The 15,028-nt window shown below is 45.8% G+C and overlaps 1 long non-coding RNA gene across 2 annotated transcripts in view; it reads right to left on the bottom strand.

The window, feature by feature from the left end:
- Nucleotides 1-15,028, bottom strand: part of LOC129460425 (uncharacterized) — a 35,625-nt gene that overhangs the window by 15,901 nt on the left and 4,696 nt on the right. Inside the window, exons 2-5 of one of the 2 annotated variants that reach the window (XR_010115069.1) lie at nucleotides 10,416-10,629; nucleotides 7,645-7,833; nucleotides 3,355-7,547; nucleotides 3,022-3,144 (exon numbers count right to left, since the gene is read on the bottom strand). This is a non-coding gene — a long non-coding RNA (uncharacterized lncRNA). Of the gene's footprint in view, nucleotides 1-3,021; nucleotides 3,145-3,354; nucleotides 7,548-7,644; nucleotides 9,134-10,415; nucleotides 10,630-15,028 lie in introns of those variants that run through there. The other variant, XR_010115070.1, reaches the window with a different exon arrangement.

Below are 15,028 nucleotides of genomic sequence, written 5' to 3'. Positions count from 1 at the left end.
ATGAGCCAGGTAAGGCAGGGTGGTTTTCAACATCACTGCCTGCAGATGCTAATTTTGCAGGATATTTTTACATCATCACAGTCCACGTCCGAGGTCAAACGGTGGCATCTTCACTACAAACAACAGCTATAGTGCTCCTCCCAGCTGAAAACCCTGGGAGTCTATTGAAAATAAATTAGCAATGCCTCATTCTCAATGAGAACGTCTCGGGGAGATATATAATTTTATTTTTTCTAAGTGTGCAGAATAACATAAATCAAAAGAAGCAATAGTCTACCTTATGTTTGGACTACTTTGACTCTCTTCAACCTCTGCCAAATTTTATCTCATTTTTGTTTAACTTTATACATCAGAGTTTAATTTGAGAGCTGGTGGAGAAGACAGTGATGTATAGGGTACATCAGGTACAGCTGAAATTACCCTGTCCCTAGGGGCTGGAGGTTGAAGGGAGGGTCCCAGTCCTGTTTCAGGGTAGAAGAGGAATGGTACAGTTTGCCCCTGGAACCCAGACTCTCTCCACGCTACAGCCTCTCATTGATTGATTTGGCCAGGTTTGAGGAGCTTACTAAATTGTGTTCATGCAGGGCTCATGCTTCCAGGGCAGCCACGGGCTCAAAGCATCAGCCACTGTGGACAATGTCATATTTGGAACCAGATAAGGAGTTCTATTAGCATTGATTTTTCCTCTCTTTTAAGTGGATATGTTCCCTGGAAAAGTGCGTTCAGTTGGCAGTGTGTAATCTGCCAGAGAGAAGGCTGATTTTGCCATTCTGACCGTGCAGAGCCTGCCTGGCATCCCACAGAGCACTCACTAAGAGTTGCTGCATGAACGCAGGAACAAATGAATGAATTAATGAATGGGTCGCCTTTTGCTTCCTCATTACATTCTTTCCTCATTACTTGAGACAGAGTTTCACTCTTGTTCCCCAGGCTGGAGTGCAGTGGCACGATATCTGCTCATTGCAACCTCTGCCTCCCAGGTTCAAGTGATTCTCCTGCTTCAGCCTCCCAAGTAGCTGGGATTACAGGTGTGTGCCCCCATGCCCAACTAATTTTATATTTTCGGTAGAAACCGGTTTTAGTCATGTTGGTGAGGCTGATCTTGAACTCCTGACCTCAGGTGATCCCCCGCCCACCTCGGCCTCCCAAAGTGCTGGGATTACAGGCATGAGCCACCGCGCCCAGCCTGTTTCCTCATTACTTTTATGTTCCAGCTGGCCGCAATACTTTTTAGAGATAACAAACACAAATTGATCAACTGGGCCCCAGACACAGGAACCGGTGAGCTACTGTCTGTCCTAGAAACTCTGTTAATGTAGCTTAGGGACCCTGGATACCAGAAGGAAACTGAGATCCTCTTATCTCACTCTCATCTTTCACATGAATGTTCCCCAAGACAGCCTGGCCAGGGGCTGGGCCACCTTTATTAAATGCTTTCAGGGTGGGCCACTCATGCCATGACCCAGTGTTAGCATTTTCAAAAGTGCATTTCCCTTGTAGCACTTACCACATTTAGAAAGTATATATTTATGTGATGATTTGATTAAAGTCTGTATCCCCCACTAGACCCTAAAAACACTGACAAGTTCTGTAATTAAATTTTACAAGAAAGTTCTGTTTGTCCACCTGTATTCCTAGGGTCAGGCCCAGGGCTTACCATGCAGGAAGTGTGCAATGTCTCTGAATTAACCAGTGCCAGGCACGCTGGGATAGAGGGATGCTGTGATTGGCTAAGGTCAAGGTCAAGGCAGGAATGAGGAGGACCAGTAAAAATGTCCAGGTACAGAAGTCATGTCACACCTGGCCACCTGGTCCACCCTCAGTCCAGAACACCAGTAAGGGGGTTCGGGGAGGCATTAAAAGGTGGCTGGATTTCAGGGCTAGGTGAAGATGCCAACAGTGGCAAATATCTCTGGTGGGTTCCTTGCCCTAGACCTGCACTGTCCACAGTGGCTATCAGCCACCCACGTGGCCACTGAACACTGGGAATGAGGCTGGTTTGAATGGAGCTGTGTTGTAAGCATAAAATCTATACATCAGATTTCAAAAGTTTACATGGGAAAAAAGTGTAGACTATCTCATTGATAAATTATATGTTGATTACACATAATCATATGTTGAAATAATATTTTAGATATAATTGGTTAAATAAAATGTATTTTTATGTTTGTTTTAATTAATTAATGGTTTTGGTTTTTTTTTGAGATGGGGTCTTACTTTGTGACCCAGGTTGGGGTACGGTGGTGCAATCTTGGCTCACTGCAGCCTTAACCCCGCAGGCTCAAGCGATCCTCTCACCTCAGCCTCCCGAGTAGCTGAGACTACAGCTGCACACCACCTATTTAGCTAATTTTTGTATTTGTCTGTAGAGATGAGGTTTTGCCATGTTGCTCAGCCTGGTCTCAAACTCCTGGGCTCATGTGATCTGCCCACCTTGGCCTCCCAAAGTGCTGGAATTACAGGGGTGGACCACCGTGCCCAGCTCCAGTAAAAGGTATTATTAAAATTAATTTCAACTGCGTCTGCTTTTTGAAATGTGGTTATTATAACACTGAGAATTACATGGCTCACATTATATTCAAGCGCTGTTCTAGAGGAAGGTCTTTGGAGCAGTTCTTAATTGCAGAAGAGCTTTACATAAACACTCACCACTAAACAACAATAGTTATCAACCAAGTTGTGTCTATTTTGTGGCTGGCCCTGGGCTAGATACTTCAACCTCTAGTAGCTTTATTTTAGAGACATCATCCTGGATAAATAATCTGAAACATGGAAAAATTCTTTATACACAAAGTTTTTAATTATAGCATTCTTTAATATTAATGAAACAGGATATAACCTAAACATATAAACAGTAGAGGAAGGCTGAGCGTGGTGGCTCATGCCTGTAATCCCAGCACTGCGGGAGGCCGAAGCAGGCAGATCACCTGAGGTCAGGAGTTCAAGACCAGCCTGGCCAACATGGTGAAACCCTGTCTCTACTAAAAAATGCAAAAATTAGTCCAGCATGGTGGCGCATACCTGTAGTCACAGCCATTGAAGGAGGCTGAGGTGGGAGGACAGCTTGAACTCAGGAGGTGGAGGTTGCAGTGAGCTGAGATCGCGCCACTGCATTCCAGCCTGGGTGACAAAGCAAGACTCCATCTCAAAAATAAATAAATAAATAAATAAATAAATAAATAAATAAATAAATACAGTAGAAGAATTATAATATGAACTATGTTAGCATTCATACAACAGAATATTATGCATCCATCAAAAACTATGTTTGCCAATGATTTATCATAACATGGCAAAATACTACAGAAATGCTCAATCAAAATCTCAAAATTCAAAATCGCATCCGACTCTTACCACAGCCACAGAGGCAAAGCTCCAAGGAAAGCCACTGGAAGGAGTTCCACCAAGCCGTTCACAGTTGTCTTTGGAGAACAGGATGATAAATGACTTCTCTTTTCTTCTTTCTATTTTTTCAATTAGATTTTATTTAATAATCATTTGATAACAGAGAATTATACATATTTTATCTCAAGGAAAAAGGCCCGGCCTCAGGAGTTTGCCTTCACGTTGTCAATGGCAACAGGAGGCCAGGCATGTCAAGGTGGGCGCGTTCCTTCCAGGCACACGCAACAAACCCCAAAGCTTCTGCAGGAGCGTCGCCCATGGCCTGCATCTGCTCATGGAATCCTTTGTCAGGGGAACACCCCCTCTCTCTGCCTGACTCCTCCACAGACTCTAAGATCTTTGAGGGCAGTGCTATGGTCTCCTCTCTTCCCATTTCCAGCCCAGAGCCGGCACGGGCTGAGTGCTTTGCAAGACGCACTGTGCCTGTGCTAGTTTTCTGCCACTTGCCTTAGAGCTCTCCATGGGCTGTGCCCTGGGAGGCAGACCTGGGTGGCAGTTTTCACTCACCCCTGCAGGGGTTTATCCAATGCGGAGCCCTGGCAGGAGAGTGGAGGAAGAGAAGAGAGCGTAGCCCAAGTATGCCATTCCCTGGTCACCTCCCTGTGGGTCTTCTTGGGCCCTGACTTTCTCCTGAAGGTGAAATCTCTAAAAGGGGCTCTCACCACATTCTCCTCCTGGCTTCCAGTAACCCATCCCCTTCAGGCGTGAGGAAGTAACGGTTCTGTTCATTTTCTCTTGTGCTTTCCTTCACCATTCCCTCCGGCCTTCCAAATAGCCTCTTTGGAGAATCCTCCATGAATAATCCTAATCTGAGTGTGTCCTCTCTTTCCCACCGAGCCTCTGATGCACACAGAACTTATCTGAAAATGCAGTGCCTGTCCCCCCTGCAGTGTGTGGAGAAGAGAGGCACAGCGCCCGTTCTAGGAAGGGTGGCATCTCTGAGCCTTGTGACGTCTCCTAGTGCGCCCAGCACCAGATGTGGGAGAGCCAAGTTCCAGGGCAGGCAGACCTGAGTCCAAATACAAGATCTAACCCTTCTAACAGCTGTGAGACCCTTCATTCATTCCTTCGTCTCTCAAGCCTCATCTTCTTCATCTGCAAAATGGAGCAAAACAACTACATTTTGTGAGTATTGTGAGGATTAAATGAGGTGCGATACCTAAATTTCTTAGCGTGTGGCCTGGCTTGGAGTAAACCCCCCAGCAAACATCAGCTGGCACAGTTATTGCTCTGACCCTCTGCGGCTGCCTCATGAATGCAAATGTCCCAAGCCGACCTCCACTCCTGAAGACATGCCGCAGCAGGACCTAAATCCTCCCTCTCCCTGTCCTGGGCTACAGAGATTACAGGGAAGGCCCTCCCCAGGACCACAGACTGCCCTACATGCATTCTGTGTAAGCTCTGCTGTGAGACACAACGGTTATTTGCAGAGCAAGACAAGGAAATGACAAAGAGTAGGAGATAAGGTGCATTTTGGGAAAATCCCTTGTTTATTTAAATATTGCACTTATGAAAGACACCAGAAAGAGAAATATGGGCATTTGTGGCAATGATCAAAAAGGGAAAAAACGGAAATACATGATCAAAAACACAGGAAAGGATTACATCTGAAATAAAATTTGGTACCCTTAAAATATCTGTAATTCAACCTCAGAATGAGTGTATCTTTTAAAAGCTCTTTGAAAACACTTCCCCACTCTCTTTGTCTCTTTTCTTTATAAGGCATCTTCTCTTTAACTCCCTTTGGGGAACTTCTTATAAATGAGGATTTGCATCTCCAGGGATTACTCTGGTTAGGAAAGTGTTTTATTAAAAAATATATGTTTGCCACAGAATGCTGAGCGATATAATTAGCTGGTCCCTTCTGTTTTGTTTTAAAAGGCTGTATGGCCAAGTTCTAATTAAACATATTCTCAGGACGTTTGAAATGTGAAGGTGCCTCAGAAATGGGCACTGAAATGAAAGAAGCAAAGGCTCTGGAAGTATATACCAGGAAGGAGGATCTCTGGCCACGGTGCACCCGGCAGAACGGCTTCATTTCTGTCTCTGTGTGCACAGCTACTGTGGATAGAGAAGCCGGTCCCATCCCACCTTGGTGGGACACTGCCTTGTGTTCTGGAAGGCTATGTGCTAAATGAGCTGATCTTGTTCCACCCAGGGCAATCCAGGAAGGCTGAAGGAGTGAGTCCTGGGCTGGGATTCTGGACCTGGGGATGTGATCGGTTATCATCTCTAAAGTGACAATTGCTAAGGTCCCTGCCAGCTCTGACATTCTGATTGGACACATGGCTGTTTCCACTGGCTTTGTTCTTGTCACAAAGCATAAGAAAGCTCCAAGTGATCACGCTGCATTTTACTTTGTGACCCCAGGAATAAAACAGAAGGCTGGAGAATCTCACTGGTGTTCCTACTGAATAATGACTGGCTCAACCACGAGAGGCAGTGCTGTGCCCTCATTTGCAAAAAGAGAAGGATACTTCCCTGTCTCCCTTTTGGAGAAGCAAGTAACCTGGAAATGGAAGTATTCTGTCCCCATTCAGAAGGATGGGCTAGGAGCTCACAGGAGTTTAGAGTTTAGAAATGCCCCCTCTGAATCTTCCCGCCTGGGCACGCTATGAGACATGTTAACTCTTTACAAAGCACTTTCACATTCACTAATGCCTCTTACAGAGCAAGCAGAGCTCTCATTTCATTGCTAGTGGGGATACAAAATGCTACGCTCACTTTGGAAAACAGTTTAGCACTTTCTTGTAGCGTTAGACACGCTCTTACCATTGACCTAGCAATCATTCTCCTAGGTATTGAAACTTAAGAGAAATGAAAACTTATGTTCACCCAAAACCTAGAGGTGCATGTACATAGTGGCTTTATTTGTAATCAGCCCAAAATGGAAACAACCCAGTTGTCCTCTAACTGATGAATGGATAAACAGACCTGGGTACATCCATGCGAAGGAATACTTCTCAGCACTGCTAAGACACAACCTTACTGATACATCCGACAGCATAGATAAATCTCAAATGCATTACACTAGATGAAAGAAGCCAGACTTGAAAGGTGACATACTCTATAATTCCACGTACGCTACACCCTGGAAAAGGGAAAGCTTTACGGTGAAGAACAGATCAGCGGTTCAGTGGTTTCTAATGTGGGGGAGCTGGGGTTAAGGTCAGGTGGACTACAAAAAGGCAGCACAAAGCAGTTTTGGGGGAGTAAGGAAACTATTCTAGGCCAGGCACAGTGGCTCATGCCTATAATCACAGCACTTTGGGAGGCCAAAGTGCTGAGGTCAGGAGTTCGAGATCAGCCTGGTCAACACGGTGAAACCCTGCCTCTACTAAAAAAAAAGAAAAAAAAAAGCCAGGTGTGGTGGTGGGCGCCTGTAGTCCCAGCCACTCGGGAGGCTGAGGCAGGAGAATCACTTGAACCTGGGAGGCGGAGGTTGCAGTGAGCCAAGATTGTGCTATTGCATTCCAGCCCCGGTGACAAGAGCCAAATTCTGGCTAAAAAAAAAAAAAAAAAGAAAGAAAAGAAGAAAAAAGGAAAAGAAAACGATTCTAAATCTTTTAAAAAAATTTTTTGAGGTGGGGTTTTCCTCTGTCACCGAGGCTGGAGTACAGTGGTGCAATCACAGCACACTGCAGCCTCAACCTCCCAGGTTCAAGTGATCCTCCTACCTCAACCTTCCAAGTAGCTCGGGCTACAGGCAATGCCACCATGCCCAGCTAATGTTTAAAAAGCTTTTCGTAAAGACGGGGTCTCACTATGTTGCTCAGGCTGATCTTGAACTCCTGGGCTCAAGCGATCCTCCTGCCTCAGCTTCCCAACATGCTGGGATTAGAGGTGTAAGCCACCACCACACCTAGCCACCGTTCCCAATCTTGATGGCAGTGGCAGTTACGTGATTTTGTGCATTTGGCAAAACTCAGAAAACTGCATACCAAAAAAATGCATTTTATTATATGCAAATTAAAAAATGAATTTAAAAAACCCTATAGGCTTGGCAGTAAGCATGGTGGTTGTTTGAGGTTGCCTCCTCCCCATACAGTACTCATTTTGTCCTACTAGGAGTGCTCAGTAAGGCGTCAGGGCATGGCATTCACTGGAGATGCCTCCTGCTTCATGGACGTGGCCCCTGGAAACTGAAGGGAATGACTTAGATTACATGGGTCAATGAAAAGTTTTCTATTATTCTCTTCCTTGTTGAATGTGGACAAAGAAGCAATTAGTTCCACTCACCATTTATGGTCCTCTTGAAATCATAAGATAAAACACCTTGAGGATGAGATTATGCCGAAAATGAAATGAAGAGTAAGAAGGCAGAGAAAATTGGCTTCCTGTTAATATAATGGAGCCATAATCTACCTCTTGCCAATTTCCTTAAGCCAGTGTGAGCAGGGGGTTGTATTTCTCACAGATAAAAGCATCCTAGGAAATAGAATGAGAGATCTCACTGAAACATTTGTGATCTGATCCACTGTCCCAAACCAATCTGAAACAAACCTGGGCAACAGAGAACTTGGGTGAAATAATGTGAAACATATACACAACGGATAATGGCAGGACTTGAACAGGCATCTCACAAATAAGGCATTCCCAATCACCACGCAGATATAAAAAGGTGCTCAAACTCATTAGTAATCATGGAAATGCAAATTAAACACAGTGAGACAGCAACCACAGCCGCTAGATTAGGAAACATTACAAATACGAAAAAACATTGCTAACAATATCATAGGCTGGCAAGGATGTAGAACAATGGGAACTTTAAAAACTGCTGTGGGAATGAAAATTGACACAATCATCTTGGAAAACAGTTAGAGCTGCAGATATGCAAACTCTGACCAAGCAATCCCACCCCTAACTATATATAAATAGGAGATATTCCCACGTGAGTTACGGCATAGGAACAAGCATGTTCACAGCGGCATTCTTCATGATATCCAAACAATTGGGGGGACAAATCCTAACGTTTTCATGAAACTAATGTTTTCACAGTCTAGAACTTTGATCGTGAACCAGCAGCACAAATCCACTGGTTAAGCCTGAAAAACAATGCTGAGTAAGAGAAACAAGACACAAAATAATTCATACAATATGATTTCATTTATGAACATGACCAGGTATACACACCTAAATATTAAAACTACAAACTAAGGCAAGGAAGTGATCATTACAAAAATTAAAAATAGAGGTGGCCTCCAGGAGAGGGGACTGGAATTGGGAGGTGTTGGGGGAGGTTTCAGGTGACTAAGTGTTGTGTATGCAGGTATTATTTAAACCGTACCCATATGATTCACACATTCTTTTACCTTTTGATGTGTCACACACACAAAAATGTAGGAAGACAAAAATCAGATCGCAGGGAAATTCAGAAAACCAGTCTGAAGCCAGGAATGTGCAATGAATGACCCTAGATCATGCATTCTCGAGGATATGGCCCCAAAGAGAGACTATCTGGATGGCTCTACAGAGTGGTCACAAGCTTCGCTTCGCTTCGCTTCATTATCATTTAGTCCAGCCAAAGGCCTTTTAAAGGCATTTGCTTTTAAGTAAAACTTGTCTCCTTTTAAAAGTGCCAATTTTTGGCGCCCTGTAATCCCAGAACTTTGGGAAGCTGAGGCAGGTGGATCACTTGAGGTTAAGAGTTCAAGACCATCCTGGCCAACCTGGTGAAACCTCGTCTCTACTAAAAATACAAAAATTAGCTAGGTGTGGTGGTGCGTGCCTGCAATCCCAGCTATTAGGGAAGCTGAGGCAGAAGAATCACTTGAACTGAGGAGGCGGAGGTGAGTGCAGTGAGCCGACATCGTGCCACTGCACTTCAGCTTGGGCAGCAGAGCGAGTCTCTGTCTAAAAAAAAAAAAAAAAAAAAAAAAAAGTACCAATTTTCTCTTTTAAGTTTAATCAGTGTGTTAATCTTACAGAGTTCTCTTACTGATTTTTTTACACAGTTTAGATCAGATTTGTTCTCTACATGAGTCTATAGAAACTTAAGGTGAGCTACTCTATCCAACTGTTCCTTATTTGCCTGGAGAGCCTTTATCTTAAAAACTCAGTCATCAGAGTAAGAAATATAGGAGACCACAACCCAATGCCTCTTGAATAGGTAAAAGTATTAACACATCTTCCGGAGTCCAGGCATACACTTCATGCAGTTTCCTTGTAGAAAATACCTTCCTTCAAATACCTTATTTGAGCCTATTAACTCTACTCTTATTTTAAATATAAATCTAACACGCTCAGCCATCTGTTTCCAAGAATACATCAGCTAAGAAAGGTAAAAGTGAGGAAGAAGGACTGCTCTAGCCAGTGACAGTTAAGAAGCTCACACTGTGAAAGAAGAGAGAGGAAAAAAACCTCTCAATTCTCCTAAGCTTCTGGAGGCATTTATTGTAGAGACATCGATGAAATGTTGAATTAGAAATTGACCAAACCCCTTCTGTAAAATAATCAGGAATAAGTTCAGTGCACAATAAATAATTGCCATCAAATATTTAGCAAAACATATTCAAAAGAGTAAGTTTAATATCTATTTTCCTGCAAAGGATAAGTCATTCTGTGAGAAGGCTAAAAATGTCCACTGAATCCAAGTCCCAATGAGTATATGTGCATGCATAGATACAAATATGTAAATACATATGCACAAGTACATGTACATGTACACAGACATGTATGGGAAAACATTCATTTATTATGTGTGTGGCCGGGGCTTTGGATCCCATTAAATAACTCTGGATTTGGTTGGAATTCACCCCGATAGCTGAACAATTCCGGAACAACTGCATCCTCAGCACAAAATGACCTTTTCATCAAGTTACAAAACATTAAAGGTTAAAGGATGTTTGAAAGGAAGTTAATACTTTTAAAACATTGGGAGAATGGCCATCTTTTCAGAGATCTGACCAAAAATGTGAAGGAAGCATTGGACGGCCTTTCTGGCAGTTATTTGCAGGCGGGTGTCATATGTTTGCACTGCCTGCTCCTGCTGAAACCATGAACGAACCTACCTCCTTAGGAAATGAGATGAGATGGGCCTGCGCTCCACACAGCACAGGAGCTCACGAGAGGACTCCTTAGCAGGCTGGTTCCTAATTGCAATTTTGAAGTCACATTTCTTCCTCTCAAGGGTGGTGATGGCAAAGAGAGCAAATCAATGAGACTGTCAGATTTTCCCGCCTTCTATTTTCCATCTGACCTGGATGGTGCAAATTCCAGTCGCTACTAACAGGGAAAATAGAAATATCAGTCACCAGACCCCTTCCTCTAATGAGCTCACAGAAAGGCCCAGAAGAACCTGACTTATCAGCCCTGCAAATGCCCAATCTTCCCAGAAAGTCAGGTGGACTGCGCACTGCCTTCAGCCATTCTCTCCTGTCTTTCTTTTTCACCACATTCCAAGCACCTGCTTATAATCTCAGGTGCATCCAGGCTCAGCCCAAATATAAGCCTTTATTTTCAGGGTGGTCTGGCCCTGTGGCCACCCTGCACACCAACTTAATGGGGTACCATTTATTGGACAACTACCATTCTTCACCAAGCTCTCTGCCAAGGCATGGACACACATAATCCCACATGAGCCTCACAAGTGCCGTGGGAAGTAGACTCTACTGTGACTTGCCCACGGGCACACGGCTAGTGACACAATGCCTCTTTCAAACTCTGGTCTGACTCTGAAAGCTTCCAGAATGTAGTCCCAAAAACCCATGGGTTCAAGGGGCATCTCTATTTCTTTTTTTTTTTTTTTTTTTGAGACAAGGTCTCACTCTGTTGCCCAGACTGGAGTGCAGTGGCACGATCTCGGCTCACTACAGCCTCAACCTCCCAGGCTCAAGCGATCCTCCTGTCTCAGCCTCCCAAGTAGCTGAGATTACAGGTGCATGCCACCATGCCCAGCTAATTTTTGTATTTTTTGTGGAGAGAGGGTTTTGTCATGTCGCCCAGGTTGGTCTCAAACTCCTGGACTCAAGTGATCTACCTGCCTCAGCCTCCCAAAGTGCTGGGATTACAGGCATGAGCTGCCACAGGGCCTGGCCAAGGCATCTCTAATTTTGATGGAAGGTTTCCACACTGAATTCCTACTTGGTGTTTAAGATGGAGAAAGCTGTCCTGTTTTAGAGATGGAGACAAGGTTCAAAGAGAGGGAGTGACCTGCTCAGGCTCACTGGGTTACTTATGGGCCAGAGGCTCATCACCACAGTTGGAGCTTGCATTCCCCCTGCAAGGTACCGCTTGCTGCACATATATTCATCTGCGGGGCACACCCACTGTGGGTGTGATCCTTACAGTTACTCACTGATACCTAACTCCTCAGATAAACTGACTAGCTTCACTCTCTTGGTCCTTCACCTGTCATTTACTTCCTCATTCATCGTGCACGGTTCAGCTGAGATAGGACTGGATGCAGGGCTGGATGACAGCCAGCCTTCTACTTTTTTCCTGCTTTCACTGCCTACCTTCTTATCCCTATATGGGCTCTAAATACAGCATCCTCAAGGTGGAGAAAGAGAGAGAGAGAGAAAGAGAGAGGCTTGCATTTCTGCACATTGTAGACAGGAGTGACTCTTTAACAAATTTCACTGTTGGAGGAAGACTCTGGTCCATTTGCAAGTCTCAGGTGAGGCCTGAGGATGGGGAGGAGGAAGGAGGGTTCCCGGGCTTAGACAGGTTTCCCTGCCCTGTCATATAAGTAGAATCAGCCATCTAGGAAGGGGCCTACTCCTTCCTTAGGCCTCCTCCTGATGGGAACCCCAACCCAGGTCCTAAAACCAGCCAGGATGGAAGATTCTCTTAGAAAGTAGAGAGGCCTGTTTTGTACCTCTGTCACCAGCTGTTTACCCCATGCATTCCCATCAAGCCTGGGGCCAGACCCTCTTCTCTTCAGCCAACACACTCCTCAAAACTCCAAACGATACAAAAGCCTTCTTAGGAATTAACATCCTTTGGGCAACATACTTTGAAACTATTGATAATATGTATAAGGTGATTGAGAGTCAAAATTCACTCTCTCCCAAATGTGTGTTCAGCACCTACTCTTTCTGCTGTATGTATTTACATACAGTTAGTGAGCCAGCCTGGGCCAGGTTCTGAGTGGTCGTATCCCCAGGTTCTCCTTGGTGAATGGGCGGGTGAGACTGGTTGCAGATGAATGGCTTGCTTTGACTATGTCTGGGGAAGAGGTACTGAGAGGGCTGCTGGCTGGAGTGCAGACCACCTCCTGAAGACCCTTTTGGCTGGGAACAGAGATGGGGATCGAGCATTCCGAGAGACAGCTAGGAACCAACTCGAAGCACTGCTGAGATGGAGAAAGAACAAGGTGTTCAGCATCCCACAGCAGAGTAAAGAAAGGCAACTGCACTTCTAAAAATTCTGCTTTAAAGGCAAGTCCGTGTGGTGCTCCAATAGCTGTAACAGGCACAGCCTAGGGATCTGGCATGGGATGGAATATGGGGTGGGGGAAGGGAAGTGATGATCAGCAGACAAGAGACATCCACTGTTCTTTGGCTCCCATGCAAAAGTCCCCGTTGAGTCAGGACCTCCAGGAAGAGCTAGGCCTGATTCTGGTGGAGTCAGAAGTGGTCTCATCACCAAGCCAATCTCCCCCATATGAATCTGCCCTATCTTCCTGGCTCAGCACCTAACCATGGCCAGAGCCTTATGCCTTATGTATATCCCTTTTTGCCCTCTCACTGGGGCTGCCTTGAGGCCTGGGTGCTTCTTCCAGAAAGCATTTTCCCAGGTGAGAAGTTCTGCCGTCTGAAGCCAGCCTCCAGGCACTGCCTGCCCCTGCCTAGGCTCCCACAGCTTAGCCAAGGTTTGGGGCTCCAGGCAGGGTGCCCTCCAGAGTGCCCTGGCCTGTGAGGGTGCAGGGTCGTTGGCTCAGGGCAAGATGGAAAGTTTGATATATCTGCTCCATCATTTCATTATCAGAGGGCCTTTGGGAAAGCTGGCCATGTGGTGTGCGGTGGGCAAGAATCTTGTCTTAAAGCTAAGTCAACAAGAGCAAATACACGATTTTAACTTAAGTGCTGGGTTTGTTAGGGGAACCTAGAGAAGGTGGTTGGGCGAAGGAGGCTGGAGCCTTTCTGAAACCCCTCCTTGGGGTCACCATCCACTTCTGCAATCCATCAACACTTTTAAGGGCAAGAGGCATGCGGAGACCCTACTGTACCCCTAGTCCACGAGGCCAGCCGGAAAGCCTCCTGGGGCCGCGAAGCACCACCCGGACCCCACCATCACCCCTCCCAAACCCCCCTGCATCCCAAACCCCCAACCCCACATCTCGTCTTTTGGGTCAGAGCGGCCGCCCGCGCTGTCCCGCCTCCAGAGGGCGCTGACGGAGAGGTGGTAGCGCCCGCTCCTGCCGCCGCGCCAAGGGGCAGCCCCAGGGACTCCACCCCTACTACCGCCACCCGGCCTAATTTGAATATTTCATTGGCTGCCGCCAGTATGGTCAATTTATCATGCAAATGTAGGTGCCCTCCGCGCCAGAGAGGAGCCATCGCCCGCGCAGGAGAGCGGCGCCCGATTGGTGGCCGAGACAGCGGCATTTGTAATATTTTTCTTTGGGCATTAGAGTCATTTACCAATGCCATCCCCGCAACTCCAGGCACTGAATCACAAGCCACTTAAAGGGTTTTATTGGCAGCTTCGAAACTTCTTAACATGTTCTTTTATTTCAAACCAAGTGTCAACCTATTTCTGACCTCCCTCCCTTTCCCCCACCTAAAAAAGCTGCAAAAAACTCCAAACTACTTTGTTCCCTCACTATTTGTACGCGGTAACAGCCTCCGTCTTGCCACAGGGAGAAGGACTGGACCTGTTTGGGGCTAGCACTTGGTAGACCTTAAATAAATAACCTTTGAGAAGTCTTATAAAGGTGGAGGAGGGACTGCTGGAAGAGAGAGGCACAAAAAGAAAACAGAAAAACAAACGAAGAAAGAGATGGGGAAAAGAGAAGAGGCGGCAGAAAAGGGAGAAGGCAGAATTTAGGACTGCTCTGCAAAGGAGGAAAATCTTGTTGTTATCAAAGCCCTGGAGATCAGAGACTACCTGCATGCCATATCATCTAACCCTTCGGGCCACCATGTCCCCAGTCACCCTGGCCCTCCTATTGCCGAACTACAGGTGATATCCATCAAATTTCAAGAAACAAAAACGTGAAAGAATGAGACCCCCAGAGTGTTGTCCCTCTCTTTTGTGTCTGCCCTGCTGAAACTTAGGCTCTGTCTTCCCCGTTTGTAAATTGTAAATTTAGGGACAAACACAAAACCCTAACGTTGAAGACAGAGGAGAAAAGCAACGTAGGAAAGAAGAAATGGGAAACGAGATTCTTCCTGGTCTTGCAAATTCCCTGGCCAGTTAATGAGGTCACCAGCCTCAGAAAGCTGGGCTGTCTGGTCGGCTAAGACCTGGTGGTTTGATTTCTGGGACCTCCTCCTCCTTCAGGATTCCAGCATTCAAAGAGCCGGGGTTCAGAGCCGCATCGGGTTGCCCACGTAATGATTCAGATACCTGCAGTGCGGGGCAGCTGGCGCAACCACATGGGAAGAGTTGGGCACCCTTGAGCTACAACTAGCAAATAGCTGCTCGCTCCTGGCCAGGGGTGAGCCCCTAGGTGGCT

Source organism: Symphalangus syndactylus, chromosome 13 (assembly GCF_028878055.3).
Source record: "Symphalangus syndactylus isolate Jambi chromosome 13, NHGRI_mSymSyn1-v2.1_pri, whole genome shotgun sequence".
In the NCBI taxonomy this organism is placed as follows: Eukaryota; Metazoa; Chordata; class Mammalia; order Primates; family Hylobatidae; genus Symphalangus; species Symphalangus syndactylus.
This window is presented reverse-complemented; position numbering and strand designations above follow the sequence as displayed.